The sequence below is a fragment of the Aptenodytes forsteri genome, unplaced genomic scaffold (assembly GCF_000699145.1).
Source record: "Aptenodytes forsteri isolate BGI_AS27 unplaced genomic scaffold, ASM69914v1 Scaffold33, whole genome shotgun sequence".
In the NCBI taxonomy this organism is placed as follows: Eukaryota; Metazoa; Chordata; class Aves; order Sphenisciformes; family Spheniscidae; genus Aptenodytes; species Aptenodytes forsteri.
The window spans coordinates 5,287,930-5,304,020 of NW_008795037.1; the positions used below are offsets into that span (position 1 = coordinate 5,287,930).

General features: G+C 39.8%; 1 long non-coding RNA gene across 1 annotated transcript; it reads right to left on the minus strand.

The window, feature by feature from the left end:
- Positions 1-326: 326 nt before the first annotated feature.
- LOC103896820 lies at positions 327-15,486 on the minus strand. Its single transcript, XR_657436.1, has 4 exons — positions 15,429-15,486; positions 9,960-10,126; positions 9,626-9,755; positions 327-1,658 (listed from the first exon to the last, which is right to left on the minus strand). It is a non-coding gene; the product is annotated as an uncharacterized LOC103896820 (long non-coding RNA).
- Between the last annotated feature and the right edge of the window lie 605 nt (positions 15,487-16,091).

Genomic DNA, 16,091 nt, shown 5'->3' on the forward strand with positions numbered 1-16,091 from the left:
TGGATGCCTCACCAGACTCCAGCATCTACTGATGCAACATCGGACAGAGAAGCAGCAGCGGATGGGGTGGCCTCTCCTGCTGGAGGTGTTCTCCCCTCTTCGCTAAAGGCAGCTCGTGTCAAAAACAGTTCTCCTGAGACACGTGTTGGTTGAGGCAGCCTCTTTGATGAGTACAGCACAACAGTGTGTTCTCTAGACAATGGAAACATTTGTACCATTCACGCACCTTGACCAGATACATTTTCCTGAAATCGGTGTCCTGTCACCTACACACACTCACACCATCTCTCTCCACTCACACTGGCACGCACAAGGACTAAGTCAAAGAGCACAGGTTTATTTTATATTATCCAGTATGTCCCAGAAATGTGAATATTATACATAACAGAACTGCACAGCTTTCTAACACGTCCAATTTTTACCACATCTTAGAGATGTAACTGCACCTGCTGAAAAGACTACACCACCACCAGCTCCTCAACAACCCGCTTGTCAACACACCACCCTCCCAGATACACTGCCTGTGCAGCTGGTCTGTGCATTCCCTGCCCCTTCATCAAAATGACCCAGGGTGCTAGTTAACTAGTATTTGATAACATGGTTAACTTTGGCTGAAGTAAGTCTGGGTGGGCTCAGGGAAACAGTTCAGCTTGCTTCCCTAGCAAGGGCGATAACCTCCGGGAGAGAGTGAGCAAGCAAGTGTGCATGAAGCCTCCTTCCTTAACCAGCACAGCTGCTGACAAAAGGAGGCTGTATCTCTTGCCTTCTCTGAAGTTAATCCCAGCAGTTTAAAGCAGACTTGTGAAAAAAATATGAATCTGAAGTTACTCTAAAATGCTACTCCAAGGACGCATTAGTTCCACTAGAGTCAAAGTATAAGCCAGACGCAATAGGTCGAGTTCTAGTCGAAGAGATTGCAGAGAAAGTAAGAGCTAATAATTCTTAATTTGGCATAACATGACATTCCCAACAGCTTCTGTCTCTCCTTCCAGTAATTGCGTCTTGGCAGTGTACATATTAAAAAAATCATTGCACAAAAGACATTTTCTGTTGGGGAAAAAAAAGGCAAAAAAAGCAAAAGGACCTTTCTTTGCAACAGTGTCATTCTGAAAACTGAAGATGCTTTCACTGAAAGGAAAAATACACCGATCAAAACACGAAGGGGACAAAACCTCATTCATTCCTTATTTAAGAATTACTAAAAAGAAACATTTTTACAGGAGGCTAAGGCAACAGTAATTTAGACAATAATAAATTGAGCATTGTAAGAATAACTATTCCATTGAATAAAAGAACTCTGGCAAGAAACTTTTCACATGGCATTCAACAGACATTCAAATAAATTAATGAAGTATGCAAGTTAAATTACTTCAAAAATAAAGACCTTCCAGTGGTTTACCATAATGACAACATTGTATAGAAAGATACAATAGCTCTTTGTAGCCTAAAAATTGTCAGTTTTATTTTACAAAGATGACTTCCAAAAGCATCTTGTCATGACAATCGAGTTTTGAGGAAAAAACAACCTGTCATTTGATAAATAGATGAAATTAACCGTCATTAAAACCACTTAAGCACTCCTCCTTCCTGTTATCCTTCTCATCTTGGCAGTAACTGATAAGAAGATTTCAAGGAGGCTCAGTCATTGATGGCAGGATCTAGAAAAGAAACAATTTTGCATACAGTTATCATTCGCATTCATAGCTTCTAGTTATTGTATTGCACTTAATTGCCTTCCTTCTGCCACTGGCATGAGCACAATGGACCATCAACTTCATACAAATCACCACTCGCTGCTGCAATTACACCTTACACCATGAGAATACCGTAGTGGTTGCATCCTATCACGTTAGCAGTGCATACAAAGGTAACATCCACAAGGTCCTGTTATCCACCAACTATGAATTGCTAACACCAGCCAGTGCATTCGCCAGTAGGAATCAGACATTACTCATTATCACGCAGTTCATTATTTATGGGACATGGTTGAACTTGAAACTGGTAGACTTCTCTGTAACTTCTGGAAAATACACCACTTGTTCACGGAAACATACCACTGAAATAAGTGAAGGACCAGGTGCAATGGTTACAACAGAATTAGCGAAGAGGAAAAACTACAACTGCACACTTTCCCAAAAACCATTATCCAAGATTTTTGTTTGGCTAAGCAAGCGGCTTCTTTAAGAGGAAAGGAGGGCATGGATTGGTCAAAGAAAAAGACCTGAGCCTTGCATAACCAGACTAACTGCCGTGCATCCGTGGAAGGCTGTGTGCATGGCAACCCCACTTCCAACATACAAAGTAATTAACTGTATTCCCACATTAAAGCTACCATGGCACACCTCCACGTTGGCAGATTTCTAACTGGCTTTAATCTTCTCCATCTTCCACATGCCAGGTTCTTCACACCAACTGGCCCTCAGTGACAGCTGAGTTTTTAATGCCATACAACACCTTGATGCAAACGGGTTTTGGCCTTTTTTCCACCTTTCGCTAGACTACACTGGGTTTTGCCCTTTTTTCCACCTTTCGCTAGACTACACTGCCATTTAGGCACTGCACTGACGTAACAACTACACTTTCTTCTACTGCACTGCAGCTGTACATCTACTGACACGACAATGGGAAACGAGGGTCTTCATCCCTACAGGAACGTAGCTGCCTTTTCAGTTAGCAACTTGCATCCTTTTTCATGCCGAGGACGGAGCATATGGTCCTTCGAAGGGACATCAAAATAAATATGACAGGTCAGTGCAATCATCATACCGAATGAATTCAAATGATGCCATATCGAAAATGAAATGTGTGCACATAATAAAGATTCAAATGACAAAAAAAATCCCCTACCCTTTATCCCTCTCTGAATTATTTATGAATTCTGCAACTCCAGCTGTTGCCACCAGCCCAAGGACATTACTTCATTTTGGGAATGACACTTCATATTAAAAGATAAGTTAACAAGACAAAACAAAAAAAGGACGCTGTGGACCCTCCTTAAAGGCCACAGCAAAGCATAACACATCTTTTCCCAGCATTTACAAAGGGAAATAATCAACAATCAATTCAGTTCATGTTTCTCAACTTGTCTCCATAATTCCAGACACAGATTTCAACACTCATGCATTAAGTCAGCCATGCCTTTTTAACCATTGCAGTTAGGCAAGACTCTCAAAGCATCTTGGATCCTCCTCATATTTTTTTAGGGCTATCTCCCTCTAACAGCTCACCATAAACCATATGCCGCCATACCGAAGACTCTGCAATACTATCAGCACTCAAGTTAGTGAAAGTTTTTAATACATAATATGGTCATTCCAAGAAAATGTGAATATTCTGCATATATGGAATTGCTTTTGATAAAAGCAATTATTTGTTCATAAATTAAAAAAGAAAGAAACAACAACTTCAACATGTGTCATTTAGGGCACAAAGAATTGGGTTCAACCATGGCATTTAGATTAGCAAATTCTACATAGTGCTGTCTGCCCACTTGTGGACTGCTCTGATCCAGGTCCCACCACATATTAGTTCTTAGATTTCAAACAAACAAATTGAGGGGGGGGAAGGCTTAGCCAGTAAGCATGATTTCCATCACCTACATTTACACGACCTCCCCCCTCCCACACCCCTTCCATCAACTAAAAAAAGTTCATAGTTTATCTGTAGAGCAGAGAACACAGAGGCGGAATAAATAGGAAAACAGAAAAAAGAAAACCAAACAAACGTTGGTTTTGATTGCCACCTTATTCATACTGGAATCTGACAGTTAGATAGGTATAGAGATCTGAACTGTTCACAACACAAAAACACCCACACCATTAACATTGCACCACCTTCCCACTACAAGCACATACTGCAACAGTGTCTTCATGTCAGGCCTGAAATGAACTGAAATGCGTCAAAATTTGCAAGTCCCCAGGTGTCGAGGGACATATGACCCCTAAATATTAGCCCTTCATGATTTACCAACAGCCTCTTCTCCGCCACAAAGGAGATCGCTCTGTTCTTACCCGTGACCTTCATTTCACAGTGTTTTCTGCTTTTACTTTTACCTAACTGAACAGCAATTGGGTTTATGTTCTGCTCCTAGGACGCCCTCCCCTCCCACACCCCTTCCATCAACTAAAAAAAGTTCATAGTTTATCTGTAGAGCAGAGAACACAGAGGCGGAATAAATAGGAAAACAGAAAAAAGAAAACCAAACAAACGTTGGTTTTGATTGCCACCTTATTCATACTGGAATCTGACAGTTAGATAGGTATAGAGATCTGAACTGTTCACAACACAAAAACACCCACACCATTAACATTGCACCACCTTCCCACTACAAGCACATACTGCAACAGTGTCTTCATGTCAGGCCTGAAATGAACTGAAATGCGTCAAAATTTGCAAGTCCCCAGGTGTCGAGGGACATATGACCCCTAAATATTAGCCCTTCATGATTTACCAACAGCCTCTTCTCCGCCACAAAGGAGATCGCTCTGTTCTTACCCGTGACCTTCATTTCACAGTGTTTTCTGCTTTTACTTTTACCTAACTGAACAGCAATTGGGTTTATGTTCTGCTCCTAGGAGATCCTGAATGCCGCAAGAACTTTTAACTGATTAATGATTTGGGGTTGTGTTTGTTCTGGGTTTTTTTTCTCCTCCATAGTCACCTGAAAGTGGACTAGCAATTGTAGCAGTTCTAACACTAAAAGGAGATGTGTGAATAAAGTTAAGAGCTTCCAAGGTACCATCACCACAAAGCTCTGGTATCACCCACAAAGCTTGCAAGCCATTCATCAGCTTCCCGCAGCCGAGAATGCACCATTTGCCATTAGTGCCAAGAACACAGTTCAGGCCTGAACCAGAATGCCAGGCAGGCCGGTATTTAATAAGCAAACTCGTCTTTGGGAAAGGCAGCAAAGCAAGAGATGTTACCCGTCGTGCAAGTGAAACAAGCCAATGGCTTGCAAGCAGAGCCCACTTTGGTTTCGCTGTCAGCAGTACCTCCAGCAGTACCCGCTTTTGTTCGGTTTGGTACCACTGAGCTCATACAGCGTTATTCAGGAAAAGGAGATGTAGTTAAAACAAACATTTATTTGCCCTTCAGTCTGCATCAGAACTGGCACCCAGCCCTGAACAGTCTCCCTCTTCCTCGCTACTGTGGGAAAGCTACTGAAAGAGGACCTTCCCTTCCCATCTCCTGCTGTTGGCCAAAGAAACAAAAAGGTACCGAAACAAAGAGAACAGGCAGAGAACTTGGGATGTGTGAAATACCACCGAGCAGTTAAATGTTACCAGTTGAACCTTAATTTTCAAGAGCCCCAAATTCTCCTGTTGTTACTGCTATATATTTGAGGTTATTACTCCCTCACCATTAATGATTCTCCAATATTTTGCGAATCCCAGGTGTTACGCACAAACTCTCTCAAAACCACAATTATTTACAGTTGTAATCTGCTCAAATGTACATCACATTTTTCTGAAAATTAACAAATCAAGAAGAGGAACCTATCTCACATTCCAGCGTTGCCATTTAACTCTCAATGCCACAGGTTCTCAAGTGCCTCCTGAAATACTTTCTAGCTGTGCTAAAGGAATGACATTTGGAAAAATCACCTGTGTGCTGATAGGAAAACATCCTTCTGAAGATTTTCACAAGCTAGTTGGATGCAATTGAAGTCAGTCCTCAGAAAATAAGGAAAGTCATCTTCGTGCCCAAACATGCTCACTAAATGCTTCTGGCTATGACATTATTTCATAATTGACACATTATACACAAACACCTCAAGAAAATACCTTTTTGCCCATGTCTGGATTACACAGCTATTTATACCCAGTGCTCTTGCAGAGCCTTCCTAATGTTGTACAATGCCCTCGAATACAAATGACAAATTGATCCTTTCAGATGATAATTTTTTTCAGCGTTCGATATTTTTAATGTTAAAAAAATTGTACCTCAACATGGTCTTTAATCTAATCCTTACCCCGAACAATTGAAGTACATCCATATTAATCTAATTGATGCTTTTCCACACCACACCTATGGCACTGCATAAATTACCGTAATTTAAATGAATTACTACTTGAAAATTCTCATTTGGTAAGAAACATGCAGTGTTACAAGGCACCGGAAAGAAAAATGTGTGCTACGGTAACTAAGTTTTATAACACAGTATAGCTAGGTTCTCATAAACCAGCTATTCTAAATTGTTAAAGGACAAGAATATTAGACCGATCACATAGAACACACATCAATATGTCCAAGAAGTCAGTAATATGAAATTAAATCTACAGTTTATTTAGATACATTTCCATGCCCATATATGCAGAATCCACTTTAAAAATGCCATTAGGCTGGCTGAAGAATATTATTGCAAGAGACATTAACACCAACAGCAATTCTATCTCTGCCCTGGATAACTTGCATTTTTCTCTTTAAATGTCTGATCTGCTGAAACACATTGAAGAAAAAGAACTTGGGAAAAAAAATTAAAAAAAAACAGAAAAAAACCCAAGTTCTTTTGTTACATTATTCCACATATTACTACTGTTTAAGGATGACTTGCTTAAGACTGCACATTTCAACTACCTAACAGTAAAGAATGAAAAGCTTCTTGCTACAAGCTAAAAAAGAAAGTCTTTACCATGCTCCTTGAAGAGCTCATTTTCACATTACTCAGGCTTCATTATGCTGAATCAATATTCGTTTAGTCACTGGGGTTATTGACATATTTTAAAATAAAAGTATACCCTTCAGCTACTGCACTCATTACGGGTAATTTGTCTTGTCAGGGAGCAGAGAATATTATCCCAGTCTTTCAGGGGCTGACAGCCCATGGAAATACCTCCCCTTGGTTACAACTGTAAATAATTTTCAGGTAAAATATTGAAAAATCAATGGCTGTTTCCTGCAATCTGTCACAAACAAATCAATCATAATCTGCACAGCCAGAGAGTATGATTTGAAGGAGATGAGAGCAGATGTAATTCTTGGCTGGAATCTCTCATTTCAAAATCACTTCACATAATGATGTCATCATTTAAACACTTAGCAGTCACTGCAACTGCCACTCATAACATCTAGTTGGACAAAACCGCAAGGAAGAGGAGGAGAAATGCCATTGCTGTTATGTAAACAAACACTTTATTTAAATGGTTGCAACATTAGCAAATTTCACAGCTATAACAGCTAGGCTTGTCTCTCCACAGAAGTCCAAGATGCTTTTCTTTCTCAATGGAAGATTGTCTATCATTAGCCTCTCAGAACGCAAAGCATTTTAAAACAAAACTAGGCTTCACAAAAGGTGAGCAATAATATCTAGTACTAATACTATTTCTGAAAATATTTCAATTTCATTCACTCCAAATAGCTCATAACAGAATTATGCATCAAATTCTCAAGAGATTAAGAAAGGAGAATTGTCTGGGGTACCTTTGTCTTTTTAAGAGCAATAAGGATTTCAATGCTGCTTTGTCCTCTACATATTACATTTCACATCTAATTTTCATTAAGCACACACCGACTCAACTTTAGTGTAGGTAACCACTGCAGAGTACAGGGGAAAGAAAGTCATAACCTACATAAATTAATTGATAATATATTTTCAACTTGCACTCAAAGAGATTAACTGTTGTATATGGAATTACATTTGTATAAAGGATCAATTTATACATAAAGAATTAACTACTGTGCAGTCAAAATGCTATAAACTGATCTTTGTAAATGTGAATCATTTGTGTAAAACTAATCTATTTTTATAGAGTAACACTAATGCTTGGACTGAAATTATTTCCTCATTTGTCCCCCCCATCTCACCCCAGACTACATTTTCACCCTGACACTACAGTGTTCGAGAGACTTCTATGCAGATCAGTCAAGACAAAAAAGCAGCAGACAGGATGGAATTGTGCAACTGCAACCGTGGGCCTAAGCCCGCATTCCTTGCGCAAACAAAATTCGCAAATGCTTATGGAGTGTTTCACTCTGGAGTCCATAATTTGAGCTCTTAATCTTTAATGTGCAGAGCCCGTTATCACATATTCATTTTCATCACATTAACCTTACCAACTCATATTTCTGAATATTTATCTCACAACTGTGAGACTAAGAAAAAAAATGCAATCAAAAAGATGAAATTATTTTCTCTTTTCTTGCAAAAAAAAAAAAAACCCAAACAAAACCTTAATACTGTTTTTAAAAATGAAAGAATAGGGCATATTGTACTTGCAAAAAAAAAAAAAAACCCAAACAAAACCTTAATACTGTTTTTAAAAATGAAAGAATAGGGCACATTGTACATCTAAGTAAACCTCTCCAAGGTTTGCCTTCCTTTAAAGCAGGCTTTAAATGTCTATCTTCTACATGGAAAACACACATCTCTAACTCTTGATTGATACACATCAAAACCACTATTGTTTGTAGCAGCTGGACAGATTCTCTTTCTTAGCAAAATAAACTATTATAAAAAGAAACTAAAGTCTTAGCCCAGAAGAAACAGTTACCGCCTAGAGGCTAGCTAAGTGCAGGAAAACTGCAAATACCAGCCGTGAAGTGAATCAGCTTATCCTGGGGAAAGGCCACTCTATTGTGAAAGGAAGCGGGAGGAGGCAGAGGGTGAGTAATCGCTAAAAACAAGAGTAGCTCCTAGAAATTAGTTGCAGTACCTCACTTTTTCCCCTGGATGAGATCTATAACAAAGCTATCCGGTAGAGAGACAGCCTCAGGCTCATCAGCCCTTTTAAATCTCCTCACTGACCAAATGACACTCACAGAGGAAAGACCCTGCTTACTGCATTAAGCAATTCTGGGAGGGAGAAGCGGTGTGCCATGCTGAACGTGTCGGCATCTTTCCCCAGTGCCATTCCCCTGAGGCAAGTTGTTATTTCTCGTGACGATCACCTAATTAGGTGGGTCAAGAATCACAGAAGATAGAAGAGATCCATTCTTCCTACATGCCAGTTCTCCTATTTGTAAAAATAAAGGCAATGACTCTCCCCCTCCATTGTAAGGCACTTAATAAATGTTAATAATAATTAAGTCAGTCACATCTCCCAGACAGCACTGTCAGATCTTTTCTTGCAATATTGGAGAACTATGGGGCTCAAGAGGGAGCTCCCACAAGTTCCAGACAGAAAAATTCACAAATTCCATCCTTGGCTGCAAGAGGTCACAGAGGGCTGTGCCACAGCAGACATTTCGCAACCACTCTCCAATAAGGGAAGCCCTAAGAAGAAAGAGCAGCACATGCTATGGCACTACAGACAGTTTATGGAGAGTTCATGGGTCAGCACTATGAGTGCTATTTTCTGCTGGACAAAGCATTAAGATGCCGTAACAGCTAAGAGGACTGTGAAGTGTTCCTGGTTAAGAAGTTGAACGTTCCATCTTTCTCAAGAAAGAAAAGAACTACAGGTTATAGAAAGAGCTGAAAAAAGAAAAGACACTGGCTTAAAAAAAGCTAGTAGTATTTCCTCTAGTACCCACCTTCTCGATTTACTGCTCTCACTCATAATGTTCATTTAAGGCACTAAATGTTCATTTATTTAACGCAGTTCCACATGATCACTGAACAATAAAGCAGTGCAATATTACATCATGCAATATTACTGATATTACGCTATTATCAATACTCTACCTAATGAAGTTTATAAAGTCTTCATGTTTGGGTGTTACGGAAAGAAGAAAAATCCTGCTTTGAAATAGACCCTGCCTTCCAACTCTGTTCTTCCCTTCGGCATTGCTTAGACCAGTCTCACTGAGCTCATCTGGAGAAGACAAAAAAGAAAGAAAAAAAGAGCATACGTATTACAATGCTTGTCATCTGCACCACATGATTTTCTTAACAGAAACAGGACTAAAGTTGACGTAGTCAATTTTGTCAGAGACAGAACCCAGTACCACAAAGGGAAGTGCCACTACTGTAATGCCTTACTTAATGAATCATAACATACACAGAACAAATTACTTACCATTAACTCTGAATAGGACTTAATATGGTTAAAAAGAGCTGCAAGCCCAGAGGCATTCTGGCTTTGTATGAGGTCTCTTCCTGTACTCAGGCAGGTACAGGATAGGACGGACTGCTGGATTCATTTTCACCATCGTGGACCTCACTGCTTCTGCTCTTGGCTGCATTCTATAAAGGCAAAAAATGGACATATGGAGAACGGGGTAATGGAACAAAAAGATAGTATTTGTCACTAATTTAGACAGCAGGTTTCTCTTACAAACAAGGATTACAGACTGAGCAATGCAAGGGTTTCTTCACCCATTGATCTAGCATGTTTGTTAAATCCCACAGACAGTATGTTAGTACCACATCCCACTGGATGGTGTTCAGTTCTGCGTTTTCTAAGATGCACACCATAAACAGGTGCCTATGGAAATCAAAAGATCTGTGGAATACAGAAATTTAATGGCATTTAGCTAATGAATCAGTAATAGCATTAATAACTTGCTTTTGCTCAAAAGCACAACAGTCTAATAAATTATATGAGTATGGACACCAATTTAAATCTGAACATTTCTGAGAAAAGCAGAGAGTTCCAGTTAGGTAAACAGAGGCACAGAGGTTACGTGAACAAATCTAGGTCACAGGATGTGCCAGAACCTGAACGAGAAAACAAGCCCAGGATTCAAGACTCCTAGTCCCTTCCCTACTACCAAGTCTTCCCATCACCTTCTCAGCCAGTATAAAAGTCTCTCAGCCATTCTGCAGCCTCCTCTCAGACAGCTATCTGGGTGACCTCGGTTTAAGTTTTACTTAGGGACACAGTAGCACAGAGAATATCAGCCAAATTTTAACTGAAGCAAGAAATTAAACACTGAAATAAACTTAAGAAAAAAGCAAAGAGCAAAAAATACCTTAAAAATAACTTTTGAAACCTGGGCTCTACAGAGCTGTCCTCTTCCCAAGAGACATTCATGGAATCTAATGCCTACGGAAGCTGAGAGAGGGTAAGGTCCTCCCTAGACAACAGCCAGGAAGTCAGGGCAAACAAAGTAATTTTTGCACCATCAATATCATAAAGAAGTTGTAGGCACCTTTTTATAATGACAGAGTATTCTTAATAAAAGCTTCAAGCAGGTTTTATAGCTGCATATTATCCAATGAAACCAGTAATAAACAGCACTGTAGCATTATTTAGTGCAACTCCAATACACCAAAGAGTTGCAACCTCGGTTTTATTTATCACACAGGCTAAAATGTTAGTTCTTGGCTTTACAGTAGCAGCCAAGCCTGTAGCTATTTTATCCCAGCACACTGCCATCTGGATATTGATACTTTGCTACGGGATATGAAAGAAGAGCATAGTTACCTAATACAGCTTAATTGAAAACAGAGGACCTACATATTATACCATGCATTATTCTATACAAAATTAAATCTGAAGGGCATGAAAAGTTCTGTAGATGTCAGCAGAGAATATTTCAGAGGCAAACGCTGGGTTCTTGATCTGCGATAGAAATGCTGAGAAATACCGTGAAAAAGAAGTGCTTATGAAAAGAAAAAGCTAGTTTTTGCTCTGTTGGGGAAAAAAAAGAGCTCAGGAAGATGCATCTCCTTCGGGAAGAGTGGCAGAGTGATCAGTCACAAGTTTATTAGTATAGTAAAGTCTCTGTTGATGATCCGCATTCACCTTGAAAGGTCTGACTGGCTTGCTTTTTTTCTCAAACAATGATTTATATATTAAAAAAAAAAAAGAAGATTCTGGCTCTACAAACACATTCACTTTAATCTGCAGAAAACAGCTTTAAGAATCATTTGCATCTGCGTTATCCGCATTAAGGAACAGAATCTAAAAAGCTCTAGTATTAATAAAAATCAGAAATTATGAACTGTTAAAAATAATTTTTTGGGTGTAAGGCTAGAAAGGCTACCTGGCTTTACATTCCTCCTCAGAGAGGTAATGCTGAGCTCTCACAAATACTGGTCATAAGGACTGCAAACAGATGTAAGTAAACTAGATAAAACACAAACCCTTTTGAACATGACACTGCTATTAGAAGTCACCCACCTCTAACACCCACGCTGGTGGCCAGATTCCAGCTACGGGAGCTCCCACCATGCTGCCGCACCTGCGGTCAAACGGGAATTTGCCACCATACAGAAAGCTATGGGCACATGCACGTCCCATAAAACGGCATGGGGAGCCACAGCCATCCTTCCCACTGAGGTGCTCCTCTTTCACAATAAGGAGCCAACTAACAGTAGATGTGGCTTGCTTTAAGTGAAAAACTTGTTTAGACATGAAAGAGAGCAGTTTTTAATTTTTTCCACAGAAGTCAACCATTAGGAGAGTCTGTTTTCTGCATATGCCCACGGAACTGTAAGCAAAATAAACCCTAAAGACATTCTTAACTTAGTCCATATTATGTCAACAAATTCAAGCAAATCGCGCTATTTAAGTTAATTACAGGAAACTTCAAGGAAACTGAAATACAGTTTCAGGTTCTCCCATGATACCGTCAAGATCTTTGGAGTTACACGTTCAATACAATAAGTACGTGCTTAAAAGGCTTGCCAGCTGCACTTCTGTGTATGGTTTTATTCCACATACTAAACGGGTTTGCTGATGCAATTTAAAAAAGGACTGAGACTGTTAATCAGGTTTCTTTTAGCAGACAAAAAGTGTTTTTACATAGAAAGGCTTGCTGAGAAAAACAAAAGTCTATCCAAGCTACCTAACACCCAATTGCTGGACACAGAAAAGAAGAGTTATTCTAGGTGTTCGCAAGTTTACACCTCGGACTCAGAGTGCAAACACAGAGAGTGCTAACATGTAGACAAGTAGAGTCTCGGGCAAAGTAAGTGCAGGCAGAAGAAGCAACAGAGAAGTGAAGGGGGTCTTGCAGAACTCTTCCCGAGATCATTCACCTAGGCTAAGAGCCACCAGACACCGGCACTTCCACTGCAAGTGGCAGTCCCTGTAACTCCCAGCACTTCATCTGAGGGAAGCCAGCAGCAACACTCACACAAGTAAGATCTGCAGGAAAGCACCCCTAAGTTTTACTGCCGATGCTTCAGCCAATATTTTAGATGCATTGTGTTAGCTCTTGCTCAGCTAATAATGTATTGATTTAACATAGAAAAACACAAGCCCCTCTTCCACTGCAAGTGGAAGTCCCTGTAACTCCCAGCACTTCATCTGAGGGAAGCCAGCAGCAACACTCACACAAGTAAGATCTGCAGGAAAGCACCCCTAAGTTTTACTGCCGATGCTTCAGCCAATATTTTAGATGCATTGTGTTAGCTCTTGCTCAGCTAATAATGTATTGATTTAACATAGAAAAACACAAGCCCCTCCCTCCTCTTTGCACGCTAATTAGTTTTACTTCCACGGTAGTGGAAAGGTGAGAAAAGGAAATCTTTTTCTCTTCATGCTTTATTAGAAAGATAAATATTCACATATATTTATTTTGCTCTATTATTAGTATGAGTTGTTAATACTTCTAAATACACTGTATAAAACATCTCTTAGCAGATGTTTCCAGCAGCAATTTCCACTGCCCTCTGAGTCTCAGTATTTTGTTTATAGGGACAGCTTTAAACAGAACAGAGTATCTGGGAGGGGGATTATTATTTATTATTTTTGTTGGTTTCTTTTTTTAAGAGGATTCCCTTTAACAACACATACAGATCTCTTGGTAATATATTCACAAATTGAAGTGGAGAAACAAATTATTCAGTAAGTGTCTAAGGTCAGGTATTCTGATAAAGAAATATCAAAAAGGTTTTCAGAAAACAGCCTCCTTCTCATCTACCCCTGTAAAAAGAAAAAAAAAGTTGAAATGATCTCCTAATGCATCTCCCTTCATAATTCATGCCGAAAGATGACATTTTCTCAGGATCTTAATTAAGATAATGATGAACACCTGTGTCGGCATTCTTTGGCAAGACAGCATTATCCATCATAATCTTTTAAGTACTCTCAAAAAAACCCCAACAAAATCCTATGACGGAACCAATCTGTTGCCTCTCCTTGCAGTAAGTTTTACATCTCAGACACACACAAGAACAATTAGATCTTTAAAGACTGCAATAAAAGCAGGATTGTTAGATTTTAAAGTTTCAACAGAAAGTAGCTATTAGTTACATTAAGGTGTATCATATCCAAGATACCCAAGTTTAACTCCATCCACTACAAGCCACCTGCAACCAAACCACTTACAGTTAGAGCCTACCAATGGTTGTACTTTTAAAATATAGTTTGCTGTTATTTTCAAGATCACCCTGCCTCTTTTTCCCCTCCCGGATAGAAAATATTCACAGCTGATCCCTATTATACATTCATGCACTAATTTATTAAGCTATTTTACACTGTACCACATATGTTTACCCACCCTAAATGAAATTATGCAAATGAAACCAGCGTAGAAAAACAAATATGCAAGTTCAAATATTGCTACATTTTGGGTCACCACATTTTGTGCAGTCATCTCCAATCCAAGTTCCCCTCATGTCAAAAACCCTACTGGAGTCCGACTACTAAAGTAAGCGAAGACCATTTTAAACAGCTTTGCAGGACCAGCCCATCAGATTGAAGGCTACAAAAATAGTGACTTTAATTATTTATTTATACAAGCTGAATTTAAATTCACACGCCTTAATTTAAATAAAGCGAAGAGCGCACAGCCAACCTGTAAATCCTACCCATCGTTAAGTAAAAATTGAACGGTAAATGTTTCTTCTATTGCATTAACGGTTTAGCTTCCAAGAAATTATGACAAAAATATATCAAGTACAGAATTTTAATACCAACTTGCACTTATATAATTTCACTGGCAGCTGCAAAGCAGACAAAGACCTGATACCAAGAACTTATCCATACCTCCAAATGTACGTACCTTCAGTAAAAAGGAAGAGAAGCAGCAAATGTATCCTCAAGCCACACATTTGTTAATAGAACTGATAGAACTACATAAACAAGACTCTTGAAACAGACTTATTTCCCTTTAATCAAAGAGCTGAAAAGTCCTGCAAAGCAGCTTAGTCTAAGGCTTTCACATCTTAATATGCTTCTATCGGAGGAAAAAGTTGCTGTGACTAGTCATTCAGTAGAGCTATCAACGTGCAAATAAAGCAGAAAATAGAGACATCCTTAAGAAATGAGTCTCAAATTTGATATAAAGGTGACAACCACAGCAATAGAACTATAAACTAAATGTTTCAGTACCTTGAAGAATTATCTACAGTTCTTTTAAAACTGCAAAGAATATAATAGTGGCATAACATAGTGAGAATGTCGGTTTGACAGACACTTACAATCCTGATAGTAAGAGTCCTATTGCTACCGTTTCTTAATCAGCTCTGGTATTGTGTTGCAATGCATGAAAGTATGCATGAACTCACCACAGTTTCCAAAATGTACGCCTACAGAAGCAAGACTAGTAGAACATCAGAAAAAGAGGGTAATTTTACATGACATTAACCTTACCTCCTCCTCAAAAAAGTCAGATGCCGTGGGAAGACGGTTAAAAGTTCTGCTTCTCCCTACAAAGAAATGGGCAAGGAAAAGCGGTTACTCATTCTACTCACATATAAAAGGAATGTTAAATGTATAAAGCTTTACCGGATGGTATCGCACTCCTCGAACAAGAGGTATTGTCAAGGGTTATGACAGAAGCGCTTTTGAGTGGAAAAAGAAATGCGGTGCTTTAGAGCGATAGCTAAAATTAACCCAGGGACAAGTATCAGTGACATCGTGCAGCTGAAAACTGATGAAAGTGCACACCTGTGTGGATTGAGCATGTAAGAGAGTGTGCGATCCGGTGTTAGACCCTTCCCGGTTACCGGCGACAGAACCCACATGGATTTTAAAGAGAGGAAACACCGCACGCTTCCACGTAAAAACAACTATATTTTAAAAAAAGGGAAAAAGAAGAGAAAGGGGGGAAACGCCAGACAAAGCGCTGCTCGACAGCAGCACCGAGGAGGGTGCCGAGACCCAGCGCCTCGCCCAGCACCGAGGAGGGTGCCGAGACCCACCTCGCCTCGCCGGGCTTCCGTACGCCGCTCCCCCGATCGCCGCCTTACTGCGGCGCCCGGCGCGGACGGCGCGGCAGCGCCCTCCGGCAGGGCGCGGGGGGACACCGGCCCC